General features: G+C 40.7%; 19 non-coding genes and 2 pseudogenes across 19 annotated transcripts; all 21 read right to left on the bottom strand.

Moving 5' to 3' along the window:
* Positions 1–331: 331 nt before the first annotated feature.
* LOC128000032 (5S ribosomal RNA) lies at positions 332–450 on the bottom strand. The gene has a single exon (XR_008172831.1). It is a non-coding gene; the product is annotated as a 5S ribosomal RNA (ribosomal RNA).
* Positions 451–670: 220 nt separating this feature from the next.
* Positions 671–789, bottom strand: LOC128001145 (5S ribosomal RNA). The gene has a single exon (XR_008173916.1). It is a non-coding gene; the product is annotated as a 5S ribosomal RNA (ribosomal RNA).
* Positions 790–1147: 358 nt separating this feature from the next.
* LOC128002877 (5S ribosomal RNA) lies at positions 1148–1266 on the bottom strand. Its single transcript, XR_008175613.1, has one exon. It is a non-coding gene; the product is annotated as a 5S ribosomal RNA (ribosomal RNA).
* A 362-nt stretch (positions 1267–1628) lies between these two features.
* On the bottom strand, positions 1629–1747 carry LOC128004527 (5S ribosomal RNA). The gene has a single exon (XR_008177215.1). It is a non-coding gene; the product is annotated as a 5S ribosomal RNA (ribosomal RNA).
* Positions 1748–1967: 220 nt separating this feature from the next.
* Positions 1968–2086, bottom strand: LOC127998785 (5S ribosomal RNA). The gene has a single exon (XR_008171614.1). It is a non-coding gene; the product is annotated as a 5S ribosomal RNA (ribosomal RNA).
* A 373-nt stretch (positions 2087–2459) lies between these two features.
* Positions 2460–2578, bottom strand: LOC128005231 (5S ribosomal RNA). Its single transcript, XR_008177889.1, has one exon. It is a non-coding gene; the product is annotated as a 5S ribosomal RNA (ribosomal RNA).
* Positions 2579–2940: 362 nt separating this feature from the next.
* LOC128004526 (5S ribosomal RNA) lies at positions 2941–3059 on the bottom strand. The gene has a single exon (XR_008177214.1). It is a non-coding gene; the product is annotated as a 5S ribosomal RNA (ribosomal RNA).
* A 220-nt stretch (positions 3060–3279) lies between these two features.
* LOC128004279 (5S ribosomal RNA) lies at positions 3280–3398 on the bottom strand. Its single transcript, XR_008176972.1, has one exon. It is a non-coding gene; the product is annotated as a 5S ribosomal RNA (ribosomal RNA).
* A 519-nt stretch (positions 3399–3917) lies between these two features.
* LOC128000031 (5S ribosomal RNA) lies at positions 3918–4036 on the bottom strand. Its single transcript, XR_008172830.1, has one exon. It is a non-coding gene; the product is annotated as a 5S ribosomal RNA (ribosomal RNA).
* Positions 4037–4256: 220 nt separating this feature from the next.
* LOC128001144 (5S ribosomal RNA) lies at positions 4257–4375 on the bottom strand. Its single transcript, XR_008173915.1, has one exon. It is a non-coding gene; the product is annotated as a 5S ribosomal RNA (ribosomal RNA).
* Positions 4376–4733: 358 nt separating this feature from the next.
* Positions 4734–4852, bottom strand: LOC128001499 (5S ribosomal RNA). Its single transcript, XR_008174267.1, has one exon. It is a non-coding gene; the product is annotated as a 5S ribosomal RNA (ribosomal RNA).
* Positions 4853–5215: 363 nt separating this feature from the next.
* Positions 5216–5334, bottom strand: LOC128004525 (5S ribosomal RNA). Its single transcript, XR_008177213.1, has one exon. It is a non-coding gene; the product is annotated as a 5S ribosomal RNA (ribosomal RNA).
* A 220-nt stretch (positions 5335–5554) lies between these two features.
* Positions 5555–5673, bottom strand: LOC127998782 (5S ribosomal RNA). Its single transcript, XR_008171612.1, has one exon. It is a non-coding gene; the product is annotated as a 5S ribosomal RNA (ribosomal RNA).
* Positions 5674–6035: 362 nt separating this feature from the next.
* LOC128005773 (5S ribosomal RNA) lies at positions 6036–6154 on the bottom strand. Its single transcript, XR_008178415.1, has one exon. It is a non-coding gene; the product is annotated as a 5S ribosomal RNA (ribosomal RNA).
* A 220-nt stretch (positions 6155–6374) lies between these two features.
* Positions 6375–6493, bottom strand: LOC128004278 (5S ribosomal RNA). Its single transcript, XR_008176971.1, has one exon. It is a non-coding gene; the product is annotated as a 5S ribosomal RNA (ribosomal RNA).
* A 517-nt stretch (positions 6494–7010) lies between these two features.
* Positions 7011–7129, bottom strand: LOC128000030 (5S ribosomal RNA). The gene has a single exon (XR_008172829.1). It is a non-coding gene; the product is annotated as a 5S ribosomal RNA (ribosomal RNA).
* A 220-nt stretch (positions 7130–7349) lies between these two features.
* On the bottom strand, positions 7350–7468 carry LOC128005240 (5S ribosomal RNA). The gene has a single exon (XR_008177898.1). It is a non-coding gene; the product is annotated as a 5S ribosomal RNA (ribosomal RNA).
* A 371-nt stretch (positions 7469–7839) lies between these two features.
* Positions 7840–7958, bottom strand: LOC128006790 (uncharacterized; annotated as a pseudogene).
* A 507-nt stretch (positions 7959–8465) lies between these two features.
* On the bottom strand, positions 8466–8584 carry LOC127998641 (5S ribosomal RNA). The gene has a single exon (XR_008171474.1). It is a non-coding gene; the product is annotated as a 5S ribosomal RNA (ribosomal RNA).
* Positions 8585–9212: 628 nt separating this feature from the next.
* On the bottom strand, positions 9213–9331 carry LOC128006749 (uncharacterized; annotated as a pseudogene).
* Positions 9332–9552: 221 nt separating this feature from the next.
* On the bottom strand, positions 9553–9671 carry LOC127999971 (5S ribosomal RNA). The gene has a single exon (XR_008172774.1). It is a non-coding gene; the product is annotated as a 5S ribosomal RNA (ribosomal RNA).
* Positions 9672–10000: the final 329 nt, after the last annotated feature.

Below are 10000 nucleotides of genomic sequence, written 5' to 3'. Positions count from 1 at the left end.
GAACAGCCAATCTTATCGCCAGTACATTATATAAGTAGGAAAGAAAACCCAAAAGCTTAAAGCACCTGGTATTCTTAGGCAGTCTCTCATAAAAGTACTAACCAGACCTAAACCTGTTAAGATTCAGAGATCGGGCATTGACTCTTTTTTTTTTTTAATGAAAGATTATTATATAATTCGTGAAATTTTCCAAAAAGATTAAAGCACCTGGTATTCCCAGGCAGTCTCCCATCCATGTACTAACCAGGCCCAAACCTGCTAATATTCAGAGATTGGCATTGACTCTATTTTTTGGCAAAATTATTATATACTAAGTGAAAAATTTCCAAAAAGCTTACAGCACCTGGTATTCCCAGGCGGTCTCCCATCCAAGTACTAACCAGGCCCAAACCTGCTTAGCTTCCGAGATCAGACGAGATTGGGCATAGCCAGGTTGGTATGGCCGTAAGCGAAGTCTGCTGCAAAGAGAGGGCTATTTAAAGAACAGCCAATCTTATCGCCAGTACATTATATAAGTAGGAAAGAAAACCCAAAAGCTTAAAGCACCTGGTATTCCTAGGCAGTCTCTCATCAAAGTACTAACCAGACCTAAACCTGCTAAGATTCAGAGATCAGCATTGACTCTATTTTTTGGCAAAATTATTATATACTAAGTGAAAAATTTCCAAAAAGGTTACAGCACCTGGTATTCCCAGGCGGTCTCCCATCCAAGTACTAACCAGGCCCAAACCTGCTTAGCTTCCGAGATCAGACGAGATCGGGCATAGCCAGGTTGGTATGGCCGCAAGCGAAGTCTGCTGCAAAGAGAGGGCTATTTAAAGACCAGCCATTCTTATCGCCAGTACATTATATAAGTAGGAAAGAAAGCCCAAAAGCTTAAAGCACCTGGTATTCCTAGGCAGTCTCTCATCAAAGTACTAACCAGACCTAAACCTGCTAAGATTCAGAGATCAGGCATTGACTCTATTTTTTGGCAAAATTATTATATACTAAGTGAAAAATGTCCAAAAAGCTTACAGAACCTGGTATTCCCAGGCAGTCTCCCATCCATGTACTAACCAGGCCCAAACCTGCTAATATTCAGAGATCGGCATTGACTCTATTTTTTTGGCAAAATTATTATATACTAAGTGAAAAATTTCCAAAAAGCTTACAGCACCTGGTATTCCCAAGCGGTCTCCCATCCAAGTACTAACCAGGCCCAAACCTGCTTAGCTTCCGAGATCAGACGAGATCGGACATAGCCAGGATGGTATGGCCGTAAGCGAAGTCTGCTGCAAAGAGAGGGCTATTTAAAGACCAGCCAATCTTATCGCCAGTACATTATATAAGTAGGAATGAAAACCCAAAAGCTTAAAGCACCTGGTATTCCTAGGCAGTCTCTCATAAAAGTACTAACCAGACCTAAACCTGTTAAGATTCAGAGATCGGGCATTGACTCTTTTTTTTTTTTAATGAAAGATTATTATATAATTCGTGAAATTTTCCAAAAAGATTAAAGCACCTGGTATTCCCAGGCAGTCTCCCATCCATGTACTAACCAGGCCCAAACCTGCTAATATTCAGAGATCGGCATTGACTCTATTTTTTGGCAAAATTATTATATACTAAGTGAAAAATTTCCAAAAAGCTTACAGCACCTGGTATTCCCAGGCGGTCTCCCATCCAATTACTAACCAGGCCCAAACCTGCTTAGCTTCCGAGATCAGACGAGATTGGGCATAGCCAGGTTGGTATGGCCGTAAGCGAAGTCTGCTGCAAAGAGAGGGCTATTTAAAGAACAGCCAATCTTATCACCAGTACATTATATAAGTAGGAAAGAAAACCCAAAAGCTTAAAGCACCTGGTATTCCTAGGCAGTCTCTCATCAAAGTACTAACCAGACCTAAACCTGCTAAGATTCAGAGATCGGCATTGACTCAATTTTTTGGCAAAATTATTATATACTAAGTGAAAAATTTCCAAAAAGGTTACAGCACCTGGTATTCCCAGGCGGTCTCCCATCCAAGTACTAACCAGGCCCAAACCTGCTTAGCTTCCGAGATCAGACGAGATCGGGCATAGCCAGGTTGGTATGGCCGTAAGCGAAGTCTGCTGCAAAGAGAGGGCTATTTAAAGAACAGCCAATCTTATCGCCAGTACATTATATAAGTAGGAAAGAAAACCCAAAAGCTTAAAGCACCTGGTATTCCTAGGCAGTCTCTCATCAAAGTACTAACCAGACCTAAACCTGCTAAAATTCAGAGATCGGGCATTGACTCTTTTTTTTTTTTTTTTTTTTTTAATGAAAGATTATTATATAATTCGTGAAATTTTCCAAAAAGATTAAAGCACCTGGTATTCCGAGGCAGTCTCCCATCCATGTACTAACCAGGCCCAAACCTGCAAATATTCAGAGATCGGGCATTGACTCTATTTTTTGGCAAAATTATTATATACTAAGTGAAAAATTTCCAAAAAGCTTACAGCACCTGGTATTCCCAGGCGGTCTCCCATCCAAGTACTAACCAGGCACAAACCTGCTTAGCTTCCGAGATCAGACGAGATCGGACATAGCCAGGATGGTATGGCCGTAAGCGAAGTCTGCTGCAAAGAGAGGGCTATTTAAAGACCAGCCAATCTTATCGCCAGTACATTATATAAGTAGGAATGAAAACCCAAAAGCTTAAAGCACCTGGTATTCCTAGGCAGTCTCTCATAAAAGTACTAACCAGACCTAAACCTGTTAAGATTCAGAGATCGGGCATTGACTCTTTTTTTTTTTTAATGAAAGATTATTATATAATTCGTGAAATTTTCCAAAAAGATTAAAGCACCTGGTATTCCCAGGCAGTCTCCCATCCATGTACTAACCAGGCCCAAACCTGCTAATATTCAGAGATCGGCATTGACTCTATTTTTTGGCAAAATTATTATATACTAAGTGAAAAATTTCCAAAAAGCTTACAGCACCTGGTATTCCCAGGCGGTCTCCCATCCAATTACTAACCAGGCCCAAACCTGCTTAGCTTCCGAGATCAGACGAGATTGGGCATAGCCAGGTTGGTATGGCCGTAAGCGAAGTCTGCTGCAAAGAGAGGGCTATTTAAAGAACAGCCAATCTTATCGCCAGTACATTATATAAGTAGGAAAGAAAACCCAAAAGCTTAAAGCACCTGGTATTCCTAGGCAGTCTCTCATCAAAGTACTAACCAGACCTAAACCTGCTAAGATTCAGAGATCGGCATTGACTCAATTTTTTGGCAAAATTATTATATACTAAGTGAAAAATTTCCAAAAAGGTTACAGCACCTGGTATTCCCAGGCGGTCTCCCATCCAAGTACTAACCAGGCCCAAACCTGCTTAGCTTCCGAGATCAGACGAGATTGGGCATAGCCAGGTTGGTATGGCCGTAAGCGAAGTCTGCTGCAAAGAGAGGGCTATTTAAAGAACAGCCAATCTTATCGCCAGTACATTATATAAGTAGGAAAGAAAACCCAAAAGCTTAAAGCACCTGGTATTCCTAGGCAGTCTCTCATCAAAGTACTAACCAGACCTAAACCTGCTAAAATTCAGAGATCGGGCATTGACTCTTTTTTTTTTTTTTTTTTTTTTTTTTTTTTTTAATGAAAGATTATTATATAATTCGTGAAATTTTCCAAAAAGATTAAAGCACCTGGTATTCCGAGGCAGTCTCCCATCCATGTACTAACCAGGCCCAAACCTGCAAATATTCAGAGATCGGGCATTGACTCTATTTTTTGGCAAAATTATTATATAGTAAGTGAAAAATATCCAAAAAGCTTACAGCACCTGGTATTCCCAGGCAGTCTCCCATCCATGTACTAACCAGGCCCAAACCTGCTAATATTCAGAGATTGGCATTGACTCTATTTTTTGGCAAAATTATTATATACTAAGTGAAAAATTTCCAAAAAGCTTACAGCACCTGGTATTCCCAGGCGGTCTCCCATCCAAGTACTAACCAGGCCCAAACCTGCTTAGCTTCCGAGATCAGACGAGATTGGGCATAGCCAGGTTGGTATGGCCGTAAGCGAAGTCTGCTGCAAAGAGAGGGCTATTTAAAGAACAGCCAATCTTATCGCCAGTACATTATATAAGTAGGAAAGAAAACCCAAAAGCTTAAAGCACCTGGTATTCCTAGGCAGTCTCTCATCAAAGTACTAACCAGACCTAAACCTGCTAAGATTCAGAGATCAGCATTGACTCTATTTTTTGGCAAAATTATTATATACTAAGTGAAAAATTTCCAAAAAGGTTACAGCACCTGGTATTCCCAGGCGGTCTCCCATCCAAGTACTAACCAGGCCCAAACCTGCTTAGCTTCCGAGATCAGACGAGATCGGGCATAGCCAGGTTGGTATGGCCGCAAGCGAAGTCTGCTGCAAAGAGAGGGCTATTTAAAGACCAGCTATTCTTATCGCCAGTACATTATATAAGTAGGAAAGAAAGCCCAAAAGCTTAAAGCACCTGGTATTCCTAGGCAGTCTCTCATCAAAGTACTAACCAGACCTAAACCTGCTAAGATTCAGAGATCAGGCATTGACTCTATTTTTTGGCAAAATTATTATATACTAAGTGAAAAATGTCCAAAAAGCTTACAGAACCTGGTATTCCCAGGCAGTCTCCCATCCATGTACTAACCAGGCCCAAACCTGCTAATATTCAGAGATCGGCATTGACTCTATTTTTTTGGCAAAATTATTATATACTAAGTGAAAAATTTCCAAAAAGCTTACAGCACCTGGTATTCCCAGGCGGTCTCCCATCCAAGTACTAACCAGGCCCAAACCTGCTTAGCTTCCGAGATCAGACGAGATCGGACATAGCCAGGATGGTATGGCCGTAAGCGAAGTCTGCTGCAAAGAGAGGGCTATTTAAAGACCAGCCAATCTTATCGCCAGTACATTATATAAGTAGGAATGAAAACCCAAAAGCTTAAAGCACCTGGTATTCCTAGGCAGTCTCTCATAAAAGTACTAACCAGACCTAAACCTGTTAAGATTCAGAGATCGGGCATTGACTCTTTTTTTTTTTTTAATGAAAGATTATTATATAATTCGTGAAATTTTCCAAAAAGATTAAAGCACCTGGTATTCCCAGGCAGTCTCCCATCCATGTACTAACCAGGCCCAAACCTGCTAATATTCAGAGATCGGCATTGACTCTATTTTTTGGCAAAATTATTATATACTAAGTGAAAAATTTCCAAAAAGCTTACAGCACCTGGTATTCCCAGGCGGTCTCCCATCCAATTACTAACCAGGCCCAAACCTGCTTAGCTTCCGAGATCAGACGAGATTGGGCATAGCCAGGTTGGTATGGCCGTAAGCGAAGTCTGCTGCAAAGAGAGGGCTATTTAAAGAACAGCCAATCTTATCGCCAGTACATTATATAAGTAGGAAAGAAAACCCAAAAGCTTAAAGCACCTGGTATTCCTAGGCAGTCTCTCATCAAAGTACTAACCAGACCTAAACCTGCTAAGATTCAGAGATCGGCATTGACTCAATTTTTTGGCAAAATTATTATATACTAAGTGAAAAATGTCCAAAAAGGTTACAGCACCTGGTATTCCCAGGCGGTCTCCCATCCAAGTACTAACCAGGCCCAAACCTGCTTAGCTTCCGAGATCAGACGAGATCGGGCATAGCCAGGTTGGTATGGCCGTAAGCGAAGTCTGCTGCAAAGAGAGGGCTATTTAAAGAACAGCCAATCTTATCGCCAGTACATTATATAAGTAGGAAAGAAAACCCAAAAGCTTAAAGCACCTGGTATTCCTAGGCAGTCTCTCATAAAAGTACTAACCAGACCTAAACCTGTTAAGATTCAGAGATCGGGCATTGACTCTTTTTTTTTTTTAATGAAAGATTATTATATAATTCGTGAAATTTTCCAAAAAGATTAAAGCACCTGGTATTCCCAGGCAGTCTCCCATCCATGTACTAACCAGGCCCAAACCTGCTAATATTCAGAGATCGGCATTGACTCTATTTTTTGGCAAAATTATTATATACTAAGTGAAACATTTCCAAAAAGCTTACAGCACCTGGTATTCCCAGGCGGTCTCCCATCCAATTACTAACCAGGCCCAAGCCTGCTTAGCTTCCGAGATCAGACGAGATTGGGCATAGCCAGGTTGGTATGGCCGTAAGCGAAGTCTGCTGCAAAGAGAGGGCTATTTAAAGAACAGCCAATCTTATCGCCAGTACATTATATAAGTAGGAAAGAAAACCCAAAAGCTTAAAGCACCTGGTATTCCTAGGCAGTCTCTCATCAAAGTACTAACCAGACCTAAACCTGCTAAGATTCAGAGATCGGCATTGACTCAATTTTTTGGCAAAATTATTATATACTAAGTGAAAAGTTTCCAAAAAGGTTACAGCACCTGGTATTCCCAGGCGGTCTCCCATCCAAGTACTAACCAGGCCCAAACCTGCTTAGCTTCCGAGATCAGACGAGATTGGGCATAGCCAGGTTGGTATGGCCGTAAGCGAAGTCTGCTGCAAAGAGAGGGCTATTTAAAGAACAGCCAATCTTATCGCCAGTACATTATATAAGTAGGAAAGAAAACCCAAAAGCTTAAAGCACCTGGTATTCCTAGGCAGTCTCTCATCAAAGTACTAACCAGACCTAAACCTGCTAAAATTCAGAGATCGGGCATTGACTCTTTTTTTTTTTTTTTTTTTTTTTTTTTTTTAATGAAAGATTATTATATAATTCGTGAAATTTTCCAAAAAGATTAAAGCACCTGGTATTCCGAGGCAGTCTCCCATCCATGTACTAACCAGGCCCAAACCTGCAAATATTCAGAGATCGGGCATTGACTCTATTTTTTGGCAAAATTATTATATAGTAAGTGAAAAATGTCCAAAAAGCTTACAGCACCTGGTATTCCCAGGCAGTCTCCCATCCATGTACTAACCAGGCCCAAACCTGCTAATATTCAGAGATTGGCATTGACTCTATTTTTTGGCAAAATTATTATATACTAAGTGAAAAATTTCCAAAAAGCTTACAGCACCTGGTATTCCCAGGCGGTCTCCCATCCAAGTACTAACCAGGCCCAAACCTGCTTAGCTTCCGAGATCAGACGAGATTGGGCATAGCCAGGTTGGTATGGCCGTAAGCGAAGTCTGCTGCAAAGAGAGGGCTATTTAAAGAACAGCCAATCTTATCGCCAGTACATTATATAAGTAGGAAAGAAAACCCAAAAGCTTAAAGCACCTGGTATTCCTAGGCAGTCTCTCATCAAAGTACTAACCAGACCTAAACCTGCTAAGATTCAGAGATCGGCATTGACTCCATTTTTTGGCAAAATTATTATATACTAAGTGAAAAATTTCCAAAAAGGTTACAGCACCTGGTATTCCCAGGCGGTCTCCCATCCAAGTACTAACCAGGCCCAAACCTGCTTAGCTTCCGAGATCAGACGAGATTGGGCATAGCCAGGTTGGTATGGCCGTAAGAGAAGTCTGCTGCAAAGAGAGGGCTATTTAAAGAACAGCCAATCTTATCGCCAGTACATTATATAAGTAGGAAAGAAAACCCAAAAGCTTAAAGCACCTGGTATTCCTAGGCAGTCTCTCATCAAAGTACTAACCAGACCTAAACCTGCTAAAATTCAGAGATCGGGCATTGACTCTTTTTTTTTTTTTTTTTTTTAATGAAAGATTATTATATAATTCGTGAAATTTTCCAAAAAGATTAAAGCACCTGGTATTCCCAGGCAGTCTCCCATCCATGTACTAACCAGGCCCAAACCTGCAAATATTCAGAGATCGGGCATTGACTCTATTTTTTGGCAAAATTATTATATACTAAGTGAAAAATGTCCAAAAAGGTTACAGCACCTGGTATTCCCAGGCGGTCTGCCATCCAAGTACTAACCAGGCACAAACCTGCTTAGCTTCTGAGATCAGACGAGATCGGGCATAGCCAGGTTGGTATGGCCGCAAGCGAAGTCTGCTGCAAAGAGAGGGCTATTTAAAAACCAGCCATTCTTATCGCCAGTACATTATATAAGTAGGAAAGAAAGCCCAAAAGTTTAAAGCACCTGGTATTCCTAGGCAGTCTCTCATCAAAGTACTAACCAGACCTAAACCTGCTAAGATTCAGAGATCAGGCATTGACTCTTTTTTTTTTTTTTTTTTTTTAATGAAAGATTATTAAATAATTCGTGAAATTTTCCAAAAAGATTAAAGCACCTGGTATTCCCAGGCAGTCTCCCATCCATGTACTAACCAGGCCCAAACCTGCAAATATTCAGAGATCGGCATTGACTCTATTTTTTGGCAAAATTATTATATACTAAGTGAAAAATGTCCAAAAAGCTTACAGCACCTGGTATTCCCAGGCAGTCTCCCATCCATGTACTAACCAGGCCCAAACCTGCTAATATTCAGAGATCGGCATTGACTCTATCTTTTGGCAAAATTATTATATACTAAGTGAAAAATTTCCAAAAAGCTTACAGCACCTGGTATTCCCAGGCGGTCTCCCATCCAAGTACTAACCAGGCCCAAACCTGCTTAGCTTCCGAGATCAGACGAGATCGGTCATAGCCAGGTTGGTATGGCCGTAAGCGAAGTCTGCTGCAAAGAGAGGGCTATTTAAAGAACAGCCAATCTTATCGCCAGTACATTATATAAGTAGGAAAGAAAACCCAAAAGCTTAAAGCACCTGGTATTCCTAGGCAGTCTCTCATAAAAGTACTAACCAGACCTAAACCTGTTAAGATTCAGAGATCGGGCATTGACTCTTTTTTTTTTTTAATGAAAGATTATTATATAATTCGTGAAATTTTCCAAAAAGATTAAAGCACCTGGTATTCCCAGGCAGTCTCCCATCCATGTACTAACCAGGTGCAAACCTGCTAATATTCAGAGATCGGGCATTGACTTTTTTTGGGCAAAATTATTATATACTAAGTGAAAAATGTCCAAAAAGCTTACAGCACCTGGTATTCAATCAATCAATCAATCACATTTATTTATATAGTGCTTTAAACAAAATACATTGCGTCAAAGCACTGAACAACATTCATTAGGAAAACAGTGTCTCAATAATGCAAAATTATAATTAAAGGCAGTATATTCCCAGGCAGTCTCCCATCCATGTACTAAACAGGCCCAAACCTGCTAATATTCAGAGATCAGGCACTGACTCTATTTTTTGGCAAAATTATTATATACTTAGTGAAAAATGTCCAAAAAGCTTACAGCACCTGGTATTCCCAGGCGGTCTCCCATCCAAGTACTAACCAGGCCCAAAACTTCTTAGCTTCCGAGATCAGACGAGATCGGACATAGCCAGGTTGGTATGGAAGTAAGCGAAGTCTGCTGCAAAGAGAGGGCTATTTAAAGACAAGCCAATCTTATCGCCAGTACATTATATAAGTAGGAAAGAAAACCCAAAAGCTTAAAGCACCTGGTATTCCTAGGCAGTCTCTCATAAAAGTACTAACCAGACCTAAACCTGCTAAGATTCAGAGATCGAGCATTGACTCTATTTTTTGGCAAAATTATTATATACTAAGTGAAAAATGTCCAAAAAGCTTACAGCACCTGGTATTCCCAGGCGGTCTCCCATCCAAGTACTAACCAGGCCCAAACCTGCTTAGCTTCCGAGATCAGACGAGATCGGGCATAGCCTGGTTGGTATGGCCGTAAACGAAGTCTCCTGCAAAGTCTGCTGCAAAGAGAGGGCTATTTAAAGACCAGCCAATCTTATTGCCAGTACATTATATAAGTAGGAAAGAAAACCCAAAAGCTTAAAGCACCTGGTATTCCTAGGCAGTCTCTCATCAAAGTACTAACCAGACCTAATCCTGCTAAGATTCAGAGATCGGGCATTGACTCTATTTTTTGGCAAAATTATTATATACTAAGTGAAAAATGTCCAAAAAGCTTACAGCACCTGGTATTCCCAGGCGGTCTCCCATCCAAGTACTAACCAGGCCCAGACCTGCTAATATTCAGAGATCGGCATTGACTCTATTTT

The sequence above is a fragment of the Carassius gibelio genome, chromosome B22 (assembly GCF_023724105.1).
Source record: "Carassius gibelio isolate Cgi1373 ecotype wild population from Czech Republic chromosome B22, carGib1.2-hapl.c, whole genome shotgun sequence".
Lineage (NCBI taxonomy): Eukaryota > Metazoa > Chordata > Actinopteri > Cypriniformes > Cyprinidae > Carassius > Carassius gibelio.
Note: the sequence above shows the minus strand (reverse complement) of the source record. Positions and strands in the feature narration are given on the sequence as shown.